Raw genomic sequence first — 18,007 nt, 5'->3', positions numbered from 1 at the left:
CATACGCAGAGCTGTGATGTAAGGTTTCCCTAGGATAAGTGGATAAGAGGAATGTTCCTGTATAAAAAAATCATGTTTATCACAAACATCTCCAATGGTAACCTTGACATTTGCACATGCACCATATAAATCGCCAGGCTGGGTGTTGGCAACTCCAATCTTCCAACCATGATCCATATCGATAAGCCAGTTCCCTCTTTGGTACAAGCTTTTTGACATCAAATTAATTTCTGAACCATGATCCACAAGTGCTAGAATAGGCTCATCAATATCACCAATCTTAACAATTGTCTCCGTAGTGGCTCTCGCCCAATGTGTTATGGAAAAATGACTCCTAGGTACTGCTTCCTCACCATCATCATTATTGAAGTGAACATGTCTTACCTCGGGTGTAGCTTGATTGGAGATCACTATAGACTATAAAATTTCTTCTTCAATCTCTGACTCGTAAGCATCCAAAATCGATTTTACATGTTGAATCACTTGGCTCTTGACCGCATCAGGTTCTTGCTTGACTGGTACTTATCACTTTCTCTTTATAATATCAATGATCTCCTCATGAAATTCACGTTTAACAATGCCCAAGACATCACCCAAAGTAAGTTCCACCTTGCTATCGAGAATGCGTTCCCCAAATACCTTCTTTTGATCTGTAGCCAATTCAATATAAGATTTTAACTTGTAAAAAGGCCCTTTTGGCTTACCTTGCTTTCTATCTTTTGATGCCTCTTCAATAACCACTTCAAGTGCAGGAACTGCTTTAGAACTTGCGCCTTCTTCCTTCTTGCCGCTAGTCCTCGTAGCTCGTTTTGATGAGCCCACAATGTCTTCATCTCTCTTGCGCTTCTCTTCCACCATAGCTTCATTAGCCTGAGATTTTGCAAGAAAGGCATACACAGAAAGAGAATCTATAGGATTTGACCACCCCGTAGTTTGTTGAATGCAATTCCCATCTTGACTTCATGTGTGACGAGTTATTTTACCTTTGTCAGCTATCCTCAAAGCATAGGGCCATAGATTCCCTTTAGCCTTGGTACTTTCCTCATCCTCTTCACTGCATACTTGTAATCCATAAGTTGTTGCATCAACCCTAGAGGCATTGTGCTGCATCTGCTCAACCAGCTTCTTCATACCCCCCTTTGATCCATAGTTAAAACGTAGACGTTCACTAGTCTCTTTAAGATGTAGCTTGCCGTCCTTCCAAAAAACTGTGTTTTTCTTACAAGTTATTTTACCTTTGTCAGCTATCCTCAAAGCATAGGGCCATAGATTCCCTTTAGCCTTGGTACTTTCCTCATCCTCTTCACTGCATACTTGTAATCCATAAGTTGTTGCATCAACCCTAGAGGCATTGTGTTGCATCTGCTTAACAAACTTCTTCATACCCCCCTTTCCATAGTTACAATGTAGACGTTCACCAGTCTCTTTAAGATGCAGCTTGCCGTCCTTCCAAAAAACTGTGTTTTTCTTATAAGCTTCATTAAAATCATCACAATTTTTGCGTATATTGATAGCCGACTTTCGGAAATCAAGTAGAAAAAAAAAGAAAAAAACTCATTACACCCCCCCCACTCTCAGTACCCCCCCACCGTAACTTATTTTTTCCCCCTCCCGTCCTACGGGCATCGCATAAAACCCTCGCACTCTCTCCCCCCCATTTTCCCTACATACCCCCTTCCCTAATATCTTTCTCCTCCCGATTCACCCTCCCCGGCCAGGCAGAAACTCAGAGAAGGAACCCCCAACCCCTCTCTCATGCTCCCTCGGTGTGAGCCACGTGAGAACCCCCCCCCCCCCTCACTCTTACACTCACCCTATACCCTCTCCCATTACCCTCTACCCTCATTCCCCCCCCCCCCCCCCTCTCTTTGGCACACCAATATCGCCTCCCCCCGACCCCTCCTCCCTCTTCCCCACCCGCTCGCCTCACCCTCCCTCGGCTCATTCACACTCCCCCCCCTCTTTGGCCCGCAGATATATTCCCTTACACCCCCCCCCCCCCATTGACTTATCTCCCCTTCGTCCTCAAGCCCCATGCATGAGAACACCACCCCCTCCTCCTCTCCCTCTCACCCACACATCTCCCATACCCCGCCATTCCCCTCCTCCCCTCACTCTCCCTCACACTCTCCCTATCTCTTATCCCCTCACCCCTATCCCCTCCCCCTCTCCCTCATTCTCCCTCTCATGGCCACACCAAGCTCCCTCTCTCTCTCTCTCTCTCTCTCTCTCTCTCTCTCTCTCTCTCTCTCTCTCTCTCTCTCTCTCTCTCTCTCTCTCTCTCTCTCTCTCATCCGGATACCGGCAGGCCACGCCAAATCTCTATCTCTCTCTCGCGGGCAGCGCTGCAGTCCCACACTCACACACACACTCCCTCTCACTCACACACACACACCCCACAACACCCCCCCCCCTCTCCTCTCTCTCCCCATGCGCTGTGCGCCGCGCGCTGCATTCGATACACACACACACACACGCCATGCGGGCAGCAGCAAATAAGCCAACACAGCACACACACACACTCACCCACCCACACACACTCACACCCCCTATCCTAACCCCCCCCCTCCCTTTCCGCCTTGCACAGAAGAGTAAGCTGCCGGCCATCCGCAGAAGAAAAAAAAATAAAAAAATTTATATATATACATTATATATATATATAGCCCCCCTTCCCACGCACGCTTTCGCACACACTTACCTATACAAAACACACACACACCCGCCTCATGCACAAATACATACACACATGTATATACGCACTGCACCAGAATACGAAGGAAAAGGATACGGCATCAACAAACAAAAAGAAGAAGGATCCAAAGCACGCGCCACGAGCAACAAAAAACAGAAATGCGCAGAAGGCATGCCCCGGCCGACTCCGATAAAGAAGTACACTCGACACCGACGCACTGGCAGCATGCCATTAGTCGGCAACACGCAACCACGACGCCATCCCAGTAATTTTCAGGTTATTTTACCATTATCTTCAGTTTTTCACCCGAGCCATTGTAAATTTCCATTTTGTAAATATCCTCTCTCTAGGTGATGCTGACAAAGGCCCACCTAGAGATTCCCATCTTTTAATAACCTTTCCCAAAACAAAGCAAGGGTCAACCACACCGGGCCCACCACTTGCTTTGTCTCCCCGATTAAGATTACCCTAGCCACATTGGGATTACCATACTCGAAGCAGCCAACACCTATAAATTGGCACTGAGAGGTCACTATCGGGGGGGGCAACTTATGTGGAACCAAGTATTGGGTAGAGTGTAGTAGGAGGGATTGACACCATCACCATCACGGGGAGGGGGTCTTGTGTGTTGGGTTTGCCTTGGAAATTGCACCATGTGAAGGGAACCACATCCACCTCTCGACTCCAATGGTCGACGCACACACGTATCCACGCTCTTGGCAATGAGTATTCAGCGTCATTGAGTCGCCCTAGAGAACGCACCAAGTAGGTTGCACCATCTCCTCTCCCTACCTCTCTACCATCACGGCATGCCACCTTGTAAATATTGCAGAAATAACTCACCCTCACACCCCCGAGGTTGTTTTCATCAATTGCAATTATTCTCTCTCTCTCTCTCTCTCTCTCTCTCTCTCTCTCTCTCTCTCTCTCTCTCTCTCTCTCTCTCTCTCTCCCCTTTTCTCTCTCTCGGTGTGTAGGATTGCGGTGTTCATATCAGCGTGGGCTTTGCGTCCTAGCCGCTCAAAGCTAGGTGGTGCCCCCTGTTTGCTTTACTGTGGCAGGCTCGAGGCGAGCCATTCGGCCCCCGGCGTTTTAGAGGCCTTCGGGGTTTGGGGTCTGCTTTGCGTCCGTCATTTGGTGCCCCCACGGAGGAGGGCTTTTCTAAGACCCTTCAGTTTACAATGCTGAAAGTGACTCCCGCTATCAATCATGGAGGAGTGGCTAAAGGACTTTTCTAACTGGAGGACGAAAGAAGAAGAGACGAAGGAGGCCCTAGCCGCCTTCATTGAGGTGCTACTACCAGGCTGCAGTGTCATCAACATTCAAGAGGTAAATTCTCCATCTCATGTCGCTCGTTCTAACTATAAATCGAAACCATTAGGTGGGAGATTGGTGAGGTGCCGTCACTGTTGTCAACCAAGGCACACGGTCGATGAGTGCCAGCAACGAAGGCAGCGGAAGGGCTGAAGTCTTCTACATTGATATTCATCGCAAGGAGGTTATTCACGTCAAATAAGGAAAGCAGACGGTGAGGCCTCTTTTCCCTAAAGAAACTGCAGTCAAAGATAAAACCCCAAAGTGGCCTAAAGGGGCTGCTCGAGCCAAGGGCAAGGACAAGATAGGCTAGCTTGGAAACACATGACCCCGAAGGGAGAAGCATCTGGCCAAGCAAGTGCTTCAAGCTCAGAGAGCCGGGTTGTACCCACTTTGTCAAAGAAGAAGTCATCCGAAGCTAAGCGGCGGAAGGTCGCCTACCGATTTGCACGACGCATGCGAGTGCTACCAATCCACTTCGACAATCCAGAAGAAGAAGTGGTGAGAAGATTCCCATGTCCTAGAGAAGAGTGGTTCGGCTACTGCTCTCGCTGTTTTGGGAAGCGAGTGGAGGACCTTCCTCCCCTCCCTGTACAGCTTATCCTAAAGAAGCTCTCTACCACGGGAGAGACCCAATGGGCTGGAGATGAGCTGCAGCTGAATGGAGTAGAATTCATGCAATACGCAGATTACGGAAATTACCTACAATTGCTGTTAGCCAAGAGACTGGGAGTGGTCAGACGCGTCGCCATCACCCCGTACGTGCTAAACAACGAAGGAAGGGTAGAGCCTATGAAAGGTGACGACCTCTTGTGGATGTGCCCACTCATCAACACTGGCACGGTAAGAGTATAAGTAAGTATTTCACCCTTTGTGCATGATGGAAAACGGGCCGACGGCATTTCCGTTCAGATTCCTGCAGCATATGCATGTGAATATCTATGTAGATAGGAACGTGTTCTACCAACAGAAGATCGTTTACCTATTTGGTGCGGCAATACTAGGAGAAATCCTCAATTCCCCGAACCCTATCATTCTCTCCATACTAGATTACCATCATTTCTTTAATGTCTCTATTTTTATCCTGTTTTAGCCTATCCGTTCGCCCCTGTAAAACTGCTATGAGCCGTTGCTGTTGATGTTAAAAAAAAAAAAAGAAGGCTTGTAATTTCCCAAGTCACCACCATGGCAAGTGTTTCTCTCCCCACGTTCAGTGGAAAGAAGGGTGAGGATCTCACCACTGATTTTTTGGACGATTTTGACATTGCTTGTGTCGTCTCCAACAAAGATGACGACGCTTCACGACTCAGAATTTTTCCTCTACTGATGAAAGTAGAGGCCAAGTCCTGGTATAATGCATTGCCCTAGGCTACCAAGAATGCATGGGATTTGTTAAGGGCTGCTTTTGTAAAGAGGTTTGCTGGAGGCACAACCTCCGAGAAGCTATGGCAGCTATTGACAGAATTAAAGCAGGCAGGCCTGCTGGAGTACGCCACCTACGAGTCAAAGTTTGTGGACTTATGGGGGAGGTGGGTTGACACACTGGAGGAAGGTGAAGGAGTGCCTAATTTCTTGAAGAAGGACCGTTTCATTGTTGGTCTATGGTCGGCGCTTAGAGAGAAGGTGAAGGGAAGGTTTCCTGCAACATATGAGTTGGCAATCGAAGTAGCCCGCCTTAAAGACAAGAAGACGCGCATGCAAGCAAGAGTAAACGAGTCAGAGGAAACAAGCTTGGCCCGACCAACCCCAGTGGATGTAACAACCAATCATAGAGTCCAACCACAGGAGACAGCAGAGGAACAACAAGACCTGCTGAGTCGCATCACCACCCAACTAGAGAGTTTATCTATGCATCTGGTGCAGCAAAGGCATGCATCTGGCAAAAATCCAGAACAAGGAAGAGGACAATGAAGGCAGAACCTAGAATACCACTGTTACAACTGCGGGGAAGACAGCCATGGAATGTACTACTGCCCACACCCAAGAAGGCAGAATTTCAATCGAGGGCGGAGACAAAATCAGATCTCTCCGCCAAGAGTAAGACCACCACCAAGGCCGCCAGGACCAATCCCAGCAATCCAAATCCTGCGACCACCTATACAATAGCAACCACCACCCCAACCTCTCATTCTGCCACTACCCCCACCACCTGCGGTGAACCAAGCGGTGAGTGTCATTAGCTTAGAGGCTAAAGGGATGGCGAAGGTAGAAGAGTTAGCTCGAGAGAAGTGGATGCTATGGGAGTGAAGCGTGTGAGGCATGAGGAGGCATCTCAAAAAGAAGAGAAGATGAAAGGGAAAGCCGAGTCTAGCAAGCAAGCAGCTAAACCGCGGCGGAAGATAGACATCGTAGACTTCTCACTCGGTGAGGAAGCACAACCCTATGACTTAGTTCAGGATGTGTTAATGCAGGGCCCGAAGATAACTTGGCCCCAATTACTCCACCTTGCACCCAGAATGAGGAGGCATTGGACGAAAATGGTAAGTACCAGGAAATCAAAACCACGGATAGCTAGGGCTATCTCTGGGAGGGATCTCGATGACATCTTTCCAACCATGGACGCTCACATCAAAGGGCAGCGGATTTCAAACGTCTACATAGATGGTGGCGTGCAAATATGTGTCATGAGTGAGAAGATAATGCACCACCTAGGTCTAGAGGTAAGTAGGCTGGCACCCTGCCGAGCCAAGATGGCGAACAATGTAAGAGTGAAATGCGTACGCATTGTAAATGCAGTCAAAGTAAAAGCATTCAATACGGAAGTGGAAGTGGACATCTTCGTATGCCACACAAAGGGGAGGGCTACCCCATCATTCTTGGAAGGCCTTGGCTTATGGCCATGGAAGCCAAACAAGACTGGAGCACCGGGATGATCCAGATGAAGGATGCTAAAGGGAAGTCCATATTCTACGACATGAGGACTGGAAAGCAGCGCAATATGATCTTGGAGGCTTCAGAAGACGAGTCCACCAACGATTCCTCGTCTACCTCAGGAGAAGACACAACCACCACCGACGGGAGTGACAGTAGCATCGAAGTAATGGGAGTCATTCTTAAAGACCCAAATAGATTAACACAATCTGAAGCAACCTCAGCAAACCAAGAGGGACCATCAGGTAAGCAGTCATTGGAGGATGCAGGTAAGCTACAAAAAATGCTCTCAAATGAGTTAACCAATGAAGAAAGGAAGGAGTATGTCTCCATGTTAGGCAACTTCACTACTTTGTTCATTGATGGCTATGATAAGATCACAGGAATTACAGTAGTGCAACACCACATAAAGCTCAAGGAAGTCAGTAAACCCGTAGTACAGAAGCTCAGAAGACTTGGAGTAATCCAACAAGAGGCATTTCTTAAAGAAGTAAGGAGTTTGCTACAAGCAGGTTTCATCTACCCTGTCGAAGACTCAGAATGGGTCTCCCCAGTAGTAGTCACACCAAAAAAAAATGGTAAATGGAGATTCTGTATGGATTATAAACCTCTGAATGTAGCCACAAAGAGGGACCATTTTCCCCTCCCATTCCAGGATGAAATACTCAATGAAGTGGCAGGTCACGAACGCTACACGGTATGCGATGGTACTCAGGATACTTCTAGATTAGCATTGCGGAGGAGGATCAGAAGAAGACAACCTTCATCACACCTTGGGGATGTTTTGCTTACAGAGTGATGCCATTTGGCCTCACCAACGCCCCAGCCACATTTCAACGCTATGTGACATTTGTTTTCCAACCCTACTTTGGAACATCAATACGGGTTTTCATAGATGATTTTTGCATGTATATCTCACGATGCCTTCATCTAAGAAAAGTATATGACGGCTTAACCAGGCTATAAACCCTGGGTGGCCAACTCAACGTGGAGAAGTGTCACATTGGTAAGAGCAAGGTCACTGTCCTTGGTCATGTAATTTCAGCAAAAGGAATCAAGACTGACCCCAGCAAAATTCAGGATCTGGTATCTTTATCATCTCCTACCACCGCCAAGCAGTTGGTTTCTTTCCTTCAGAAGGTAAGATATTTAAGAAGGTTCATTCACCTGCTATCTCAAGTGGTCCTTCCCCTACAACAACTCACCCAAAGGGATGTTTTCTCATGGAGTGAAGAGAATGAGCAGCAGTTTACTGAGGTAAAGCAAGTCCTATCTAAGCTTCCCACTATTTCACCTCCTAAGTGGGACAAGCCATTCTATGTGAACCCTAGTGTGGGAAATGATACTCTGGGAGAAGTGCTAATGCAAAAGGATCCCAAAACTTCTTTCATGCGTCCTATTTACTTCTCTAGTCGAGTCATGACCCCATCAGAAAAGGGATTCACCGAAGTAGAACACATGGTTCTGGCACTAATGTTTGCTACCACGAAATTACGCTCCTATCTCTTGCCTAGACCATTTGTAATCCTGACAATGGAAGAGGTTTTCCCATATGTAATGCGACACATGGATGTCTCATCTAGGATCTCAAAGTGGTTAATTAGACTACAAGAGTTTGATTACACCATACAAGTAGAAAACTCCACCAGGGCTAGTCTAGCAGGAATTCTCACTCATCGCCACTACGAGAAGAAGCTGAAGGTCAACACGGAAGAAAAGGAAGGAATACAAAATAAAGAGAGCCGTAAGCTAGGAAGAGCTCACTCTCTTTTCTTTGACGGAGCATACAAGAGAACAATGGATCAGTCTGCAGCAGGCATGGTCATTTTCAATGAACAACAGGAAAGAGTATTCTCCATGGGGCAGTTATTTAACTCCCACTCTAACAATGAGGCAGAGTATGCAGCCCTAATACTTGGGCTGGAACAATGTATTTCACAAAAAATTCAGTGCTTGAATGTGTTCGGCAACGCTTTGCTTTTGATTAGGCAGATAAATGGCACCTGGGAGTGCAAAAATCAGGTTTTACTTGGTCAACTTCGCCAAGTTAAGGACCTTCTGAAGAAGTTTGAAGCACTAAAACTCTTCCATATTCCCAGAGCAGAAAATAAGGAGGCAGATGCACTAGCTAAAGAAAGAATACAAGATGTTACCATAGGAGCAATCAAGTTAAAACTACCCCTTTTCCAAGGCAATGACGCTATGCCTGATATCATCATCTTTCTGAATACAGGGGAATGTCCAACAGGACACACTAAAGGCCAAAAACAATGGCTGGTAAGGAAGGCTACTAGGTACCGCCTTATAGACGACCACTTGTATTGTAAAGGCAAGGATCAAATTCTCAGGCGGGTGCCAACCTCCAGTGAAATCACAGAGGTAATTTCAAGCTGCCATGACGGCGTCTGCAGTGGTCATTTTGCTCTAGATATCACTAGTAGGAAGATTCTACAAGCAAGATACTTTTGGCCTAGTTTGAATAGAGATGTACACCGTTGATGTAAAACATGTAGGGCTTGTCAAGTGGCCAGTGATCGTACGCTAACCTACGAGCCACAAACCCCTATCATTTCATATGGTCCGTTTGAGAAATGGGGAATAGATGCAATTGGTCCCTTACCAAGGGCCCAATCAGGTAAACTATACATCATAGTGGGTGTAGACTATATGACGCGATGGGCAGAAGCAACGGCTACCACCCGCATTATAGCCCAAGAGGTGGCAAAGTTCATTTTTGAGCATATCGTTTGCCGTTTTGGCACTCCTCTTGAGATAATATAAGATAGAGGACCAGGATTCAGAGGTGATGTGGTAGGAGAATTGATGAAGAAGTTAGGCATCACACGTTGGCATTCCACACCATACTATCCACAATGCAATGGTCTAGTAGAGAAGGTAAATGGAATGATTTGCAAGATCATCACAAAACAGGTGAACAACCATACAGGATATTGGGATAAACATCTCATGGAAGCTCTTTGGGCCTACAGAACAATGTTCCGAACATCACTAGGTTTCACCCCTTTCCATCTAGTTTATGGGAAGGAGGCAATTCTACCCATTGAGGTACAAATAGCCAGCTTACGAGTCTTGGCTAGCCAGACCCAATATCCAATTGTAAACCTTCAAAACCACATCTTGGATCTAGAGAGACTCCAACTGGATAGGGAAGAAGAAATCAATCACTATGCAGCACAGGCAGAACGACGCCGACTCACTTTCAATCAAGGGCTTAAAGAGAAAGGACTGGAAAAAGGCATGCTAGTGCTGCGATACGACAACAGGTTTGATATTAGGAAGGATAAGAAATTTCAACCCATATGGGAAGGGCCATTCATTATCAAGAAGCACTAGGACAACGGAAGCTATAAGCTGATGGAAGCAGATGGGAGAATTCACAAGACTAGAGTCAATGGATGGAGACTGAAGAGGTATTTCCTTAGGTTTGACCGAGAATTCGTGCTAGACATTCCAGAAGAGGGAGAACCCTCTAACTCTACAACTGAAGAAACTGAAGAAGGGCTAGAAGCATGAATGCCTCTAGCCAAAAGAGAGAGGGCTAATGATAGCCGACTTTTAGAAATCAAGTAGAAAAAAAAAGAAAAAAACTCATTACACCCCCCCCACTCTCAGTACCCCCCCACCGTAACTTATTTTTTCCCCCTCCCACCCTACGGGCATCGGATAAAACCCTCGCACTCTCCCCCCCCCCCCCCCCCCCCCCCCCCCATTTTCCCTACATACCCCCTTCCCTAATATCTCTCTCCTCCCGATTCACCCTCCCCGGCCAGGCAAAAACTCAGAGAAGGAACCCCCAACCCCTCTCTCGTGCTACCTCGGTGTGAACCGCGTGAGAACCCCCCCCCCCCCCCCCCCCCCCCCCCCCCCCCCCCCCCTCTCACTCTTACACTAACCCTATCCCCTCTCCCATTACCCTCTACCCTCATTTCCCCCCCCCCTCTCTTTGGCCCACCAATATTCCCTCCCCCCGACCCCTCCTCCCTCTTCCCCACCCGCTCGTCTGACCCTCCCTCGGCTCATTCACACTCCCCCCCCTCTTTGGCCCGCAGATATATTCCCTTACACCCCCCCCGCCGCCATTGACTTATCTCCCCTTCGTCCTCAAGCGCCATGCAAGAGAGCACCACCCCCCCCTCCTCTCCCTCTCACCCACACATCTCCCATACCCCGCCATTCCCCTCCTCCCCTCACTCTCCCTCACACACTCTCTCTATCTCTTATCCCGTCACCCCTATCCCCTTCCCCTCTCCCTCATTCTCCCTCTCATGGCCACGCCAAGCTCCTTCTCTCTCTCTCTCTCTCTCTCTCTCTCTCTCTCTCTCTCTCTCTCTCTCTCTCTCTCTCTCTCGTGGGCAGCGCTGCAGTCCCACACTCACACACACACTCCCTCTCACTCACACACACACCCCACAACACCCCCCCCTCTCCTCTCTCTCCCCATGCGCTGTGCGCCACGCGCTGCATTCGACACACACACACACACACGCCATGCGGGCAGCAGCAAATAAGCCAACACAGCACACACACACACACACTCACCCACCCACACACACACACACCCCCTATCCTACCCCCCCCCCCCCCCCCTCCCTTTCCGCCTTGCACAGAAGAGTAAGCCGCCGGCCATCCGCAGAAGAAAAAAAAAATAAAAAAAATTATATATATACATTATATATATATATATATAGCCCCCCTTCCCACGCACGCTTTTGCACACACATACCTATACAAAACACGCACACACCCCTCCATGCAAAAACACATACACACATGTATATACGCACCGCACCGCAATATGAAGGAAAAGGCTACGAAATCAACAAACAAAAAGAAGAAGGATCCAAAGCACGCGCCGCCAACAACAAAAAACAGAAATGCGCCGAAGGCATGCCCCGGCCAGCTACGATAAAGAAGTACGCTCGACACAGACACACCGGCAGCACGCCATTTGCCGGCAACACGCAACCACGACGCCATCCCAATAATTTTTAGGTTATTTTACCATTATCTTCAAATTTTCACCTTAGCCATTGTAAATTTCCATTTTGTAAATATCCTCTCTCTAGGTGATGGTGACAAAGGCCCACCTAGAGATTCCCATCTTTTAATAACCTTCCCCAAAACAAAGCAAGGGTCAACCACACCGGGCCCACCACTTGCTTTGTCTCCCCGATTAAGATTACCCTAACCACACTGGTATTACCATAATCCAAGAAGCCAACACCTATAAATTGGCACTAAGAGGTCACTATCGGGGGGGGGCAACTTATGTGGAACCAAGCATTGGGTAGAGTGTAGTAGGAGGGATTGACACCATCACCATCACGGGGAGGGGGTCTTGTGTGTTGGGTTTGCCTTGGAAATTGCACCATGCAAAGGGAACCACATCCACCTCTCGACTCCAATGGTCGACGCACACACGTATGCACGCTCTTGGCAATGAGTATTCAGCGTCATTGAGTCGCCCTAGAGAACGCACCAAGTAGGTTGCACCATCTCCTCTCCCTACCTCTCTACCATCACGGCATGCCACCTTGTAAATATTGCAGAAATAACTCACCCTCACACCCCCGAGGTTGTTTTCATCAATTGCAATTATTCTCTCTCTCTCTCTCTCTCTCTCTCTCTCTCTCTCTCTCTCTCTCTCTCTCTCTCTCTCTCTCTCTCTCTCTCTCTCTCTCTCCTTTTCTCTCTCTCGGTGTGTAGGATTGCGGTGTTCATATCAGCGTGGGCTTTGCGTCCTAGCCGCTCAAAGCTAGGTGATGCCCCCTGTTCTCTTTACCATGGCAGGCTCGAGGCGAGCTATTCGGCCCCCGGCGTTTTAGAGGCCGTCGGGGTTCGGGGTCTGCTTTGCGTCCGTCAATATGATCTAAGCTATCACACCACATGCATCCTTTATCCCAGTGTTGTTGTGAAGGACGCTGTCTGGGTTCTGAAGAAGACCCACTTGCACTCAAACCATCAAGTTTAACAGTTTTCAAATTCAAATTCAACTCTTGTATACCTTATACCAGGTCATCAAGGACTGGCTCTTCCAGCTTGGGCTTTTGCTTCTCCACTAGATCCTCTTCGAGTGCTTCCATAGGATTAGACACTATGAACTTGTCCACCCTCTTTTGTCACTTTACAATCATATTAACAACTTTTGTAACCAATTTCCAATCAGAAGTTAAGCCCAACTCACCAGATGGGTCCTCAAGAAGGTGTACCAAGCTCTTCTGAAGGTGCAAATATGTTGCTTGAATAAATAGCTCGACCTTTTCTGGCTGCATTCTTTTCTGCTCAGCAGTAGATAACTTTTCAAATTTCTTTTCAAAAGATCGTAGCTATTCTCTCGTAGATAATCCTTCATCCTTCTCCTGTATCCATTTCATAAATCTTTTCTTGGTAACCCGTTGAGAATCTTTGAGAAAATACTCTTCTTGTAAAGCCTTCTTAAACTCTTGCTAGTTTGCACCATGTGTTACCCGAATTTTTTCAATTCGAGCCCTAAGTTCAGGAGCCGCAATTAAGTGAAAACCTTTCACTGAGTCATGATCATTAACTTGATAATACTCCATAGATTCTTCATAAATAGTACAAAATTTTGAAATATCACGACCTTCAAATCTTTGCATCTTTTCAGTTACTATATATCTCACTTGACGAGTATGTTCACTTTGTTGGTACTGCTGTTGAAAATCCTGTTGCTACTGCATATAGGTTGCGAACTGCTACATCATTTGTTGCATTTCTACTTCCTGTGGTGTCGACATCTTCTGCTATCAAGTCCCACCCGGATCGCTTTCATGTCGGGTTCACCAAAGATGTCGGGGAAAAATAAGTGTGGTTAGTGAGCCAGGATCAACACTGGGTTGCTCGTTGTGGGAATTTGATGAGACAAAATGCAACAGAAGATGATTTGACACAAACAACACTTTAGAATCTTAAGTTATTAAACTAAATGAGCTCAAAATTTGGATAAAAAGGAAACTTCACTGTAATAGGCATGAAGTGCTCTAAACTCTGCAAAGATTCTGAGCGGACATGCAAAACCAAAGCTTTATGGCCTCAATACACTTCCCTTGCTCTTCTCGACCTCTTCTATGAACACAAACTTACCTTCCTTATCAATAGTGATTAGGCACCAACATACCTGCCACTGAATCCAAGATCTGATCAATGAATGGAAGAGGATATGGGTTCTTCGTAGTGGCTGCATTTAAGGGTTTAAAATCTACACAAATCCTCCACTTTCCATCCTTCTTTGGACTGACCACTACTGGACTCACCCATTCTGTGGTCTCCACTGGAACTATTAACCCTGCCTTCAATAACTTGTCCACCTCTTCTTGCAAGGCTTCCATTTGATCTTGAACCATCCTTCTTAGCCTTTGCCGCACTCGCTTAGCACCTTCTTTCAGCTCTATATGCATCTCTTCACCCTTGAACCCTCTGATCTCTTCATATGAAGAAATGAACAAATCACGAAAACTAGCCAGCATCTGCAAATATATCGCCTTCTCCATAGATGAGAGGTCTCCACTGATCATTTGTGTCATCAATTCCTGCTTCTTTGACAATTCAACCTTCGTTTGCATCAGCCCTTCAATCACTTCATAAGACCCTTCACTCTCATCTTCAACTTCATTCGCAAATGCAACTAAACCAGACTCCTGGATATTCCTTTGTCCATCAAAAGAAATGCGACATCAGCATCCTCATCACAGCTGGTAGTGCTATCACTGTCCTCATCTGTCACCGTGGAATAGTCTTCATCACTAGACTCATCCTTATCTTCATAAATCTCCTCTAATCGTTTCCTTGTGTCCATATTATAAAGCTTCTTGGTACCTGTCTTTCCATAGAGGCTAATCGTACCATGTCGCCAATCTTGAACAGCTCCCACTGCACGTAACCATGGTCTGCCCAGTATGATAGGATATGCTCCCAACCCTGCTGGCATCACATGAAAATCAACCACTGCCTTTGCATCATATGCTTCCACTTCTAAGCTCTTTACAACACCCAAACATTTTACTTTCTGATGGTTTGCCAATCTGATCCGGAAACCTGACACCCCAGCCACTGTGAGACCCATCTTCTCAATGCATGAGTGTGTTATGACGCATATTTGGGATCCGCCATCCACATAACCTTGTCCCAAATTTTTCTTTTTATGCCACACATCTACTATTGGACAAATGTCTGGTAGCTCATCCATTGCCAACACCTTTACTGAACCTCTCTCTGGCTCTTTCTCCATTGGGTTAACCATCCTCTTCCACTGTCGCTTTAGCTTAGGCACCATCTCTATAAGCTGCCCAAAAGTAACATGTGCCTTCCTCCTTGTTAGATCCTCCTTCAAGTCATAGCTTAATTGCCCATCCCCTAGTGGAAAATCTGAAACATGAAACTTTTGACGAGCTCTCCTTTTCCTTATGGCCTTGACATCCTCGCCTTCATGGCTCTTTCCTTTCTTCTTACTAGGACCTGGGGCACTTCTTTCTTCCTTATCCTCTATGGTCCTCTTTCCAATAGGCATCACTAATGTATCCTCTAGCTTTGATGCCTTCTCCAAGGTGACTACACTTAGCACTTTTGTCTTTCCCTTTTCCTCTTGGGTTAATCCACTGGTTCCTTCATCTCCCTTAATTTCGATGCCATAATCATTTGACCTAGTTAGCACCTCTCTTGGCAATGGATACATGTCTCTCCCCATCCTTGGTGGCTTATCACATTGCGGGCTGATGTGACCCAACTCTCCACAATTATAACATGTGGGCATCTGCCTCCAAAACCTACCATTGCTTTGTCCAACAACATTCCTAGGCATTTCTTCACCTCCTGGATGATTTGCAAACCTCCCTCGACCTCGATTATTTCCCACTTGACCTAGCATGTTTAGGCTGAGATTCTTCATCAAATCTACCATTTGCCTCATGTCTTGCCTTAGCCCATCATCTTGCACTGTTATAGTGACCACTGCTGGCATAACCTAAGTAGTAACAGGAACCACTGGTTCATGATGAACCCCTCACATGCGACCTTCTAAAGACTCTAGAGGTTGAAATTCAGACCTCATGGGCAAAGACTCCACCCCTAACGGGCTCATTTTCCTCAACTTCCACTCTTTGTTCCTTGCTACCTCTAGTGCATCTTCATATGTCCTACGCTTCTTTAGCTCCACTCTCCAACGTATATTCTCTCAAAGACCAGCCAAGAACCTGTCCTTCTTCATCATGTCAGGTGGGGGTACTTGTGGTGTTAAGGCCTTGCACATCCGCTCCCATGCCAATGAGAACTTACGTATGTATGCATCTACTGGCTCACCTTCCTTTTGCACTAAAGCCTGTACTTATTGCCACACTTTGTCAGGATCTTCTATCTTCACAAACTCCACTTCCAACCCATGCCTTAGATTGTGCCAACTCAATCTTACAGGTGGATCCGCTGCATGCAACTCCTCTTCAAATGTTTTGGACCAAACTCGTGCATCACTCTTCAAATAGATTTGGAGAAGACGTAACATCTGCGCCGGGTCATGAATCTGGTTGCTAATACAGGCAACCTCCATATTTTCCAAAAAGTCTTCCACATCTTCATTACTTCTTCCATGAAACTCCGGATAAGAGAAAGCCATGGCTACCCAAGTTGCTATGCTTTGAGAACCCCTTTGAACACAGGTGCAAGAACCCAAAAAATTTTACTGACCCAATCCCTAGAAACTTCAATGGAGCTCTACTTTAGATAAGGACAAACACATGCACATCAAATGAGTTTTCATAGTTAATCATCGGAATGACAAGAGGCAAAGGATATTCCAGGATCTCTCGTAATCTTCTTGGCCCGAACATAAAGACTATGCGTTGCTGGAAAAAAATCTTCCTGGACACATGAACATTTATCTGGATTCTTTGAGTTAAATGAAAAGGAGTGAATTGAGGGCCATTTTGATCATCCATTAAAGCCAACCATACAGCTCCCAAGAAGGCACACCTGACTCATCCTCTGATTTTGCCAGAATTTTGGCAGCTTAACAGCATAAATGGCTTAAAAGACCAAAAAACCAGCCATCATAACTTGGAAAAAGTTTGACAGAGTTTCCCCAGAAGTAGAGCAGTAGGAACCCAAAATATAGACTGTATATGTATGCATAAACTGTCAACAATAGAACCCGAGTATCAAATAGGACTCACTAGTACATAGCCTATGGGGAGGTCATGAAAAGGGTGCTCCAGCTACCTGTATCACCGAAAGGATCTCCACATTTGAGAATCCCCCAGCTCAATGAAAACCTCACGCGAAGGCTAATGCAAATCGCGTATAGTCAAGTCTCAGAAATGACTATCTTCCAGACCAAGTCTCAGAAATGGCTGGGACTGCCAAATACAACCAAGTATGGCTCCACAAATATGTACAATGGCAGCTTCCACAAGTAACGTACAATCCAGCAGACAATGCGCTCAAATAGGTGCCAAGTGATGCATACCCACAACAACTGCAAGTGACATCACTGCTAGTATATCACTGTACTCCAGCTACCTGTACCTGTGTGAATCATCTGTACTTGTACCTATCCCTGTAACCTGGAAACTGTAACCTGTAGCTCCGAATCTCGAAGCAGAAGGTACTCGAAGAAGATCCTCCGTGGGGGCACCAAAAGAATGTGAGCGGGATGAAAACACACACAACGCCTCTATAATGACCCAACACACACTCTTGGAATGATACACACACACACACACACACACACACACACACACACTACGGGGCACCACTCGGATTACACAACACACCTGGCTGAGACAGGGAACACACCTCTGGAGTGAGAGGAGAGAGACTATCCACTTGCCCACTCCACACACACACACACACACACACACACCCAAAAAACTCAGCTCAAAAGAGGAGAATTTCTGATGTTTAGATACAATTGAGCTTAGTCCAACACCAATGGGGCAAATAGCTCACACAATATGGGTAAAAGATACCGGATACAATCACAAATTAGAGCAGAAGCTTCGCTCATAGGAGAAACTTACACATCCAAAACAACAGAAAAAGAGTGAGGAATTTGGCAAAATGGACAGCGTCATCACGTCTGGAACGGCCCAAAACCCCACTCTA

At 46.6% G+C, this 18,007-nt stretch overlaps 1 pseudogene; it reads right to left on the bottom strand.

Moving 5' to 3' along the window:
* Window positions 1-525: 525 nt before the first annotated feature.
* LOC147450277 (uncharacterized) lies at window positions 526-13,596 on the bottom strand (annotated as a pseudogene).
* Between the last annotated feature and the right edge of the window lie 4,411 nt (window positions 13,597-18,007).

Source organism: Adiantum capillus-veneris, chromosome 9 (genome assembly GCF_014529385.1).
Source record: "Adiantum capillus-veneris isolate H3 chromosome 9, ASM1452938v2, whole genome shotgun sequence".
In the NCBI taxonomy this organism is placed as follows: domain Eukaryota; kingdom Viridiplantae; phylum Streptophyta; class Polypodiopsida; order Polypodiales; family Pteridaceae; genus Adiantum; species Adiantum capillus-veneris.
Note: the sequence above shows the minus strand (reverse complement) of the source record. Positions and strands in the feature narration are given on the sequence as shown.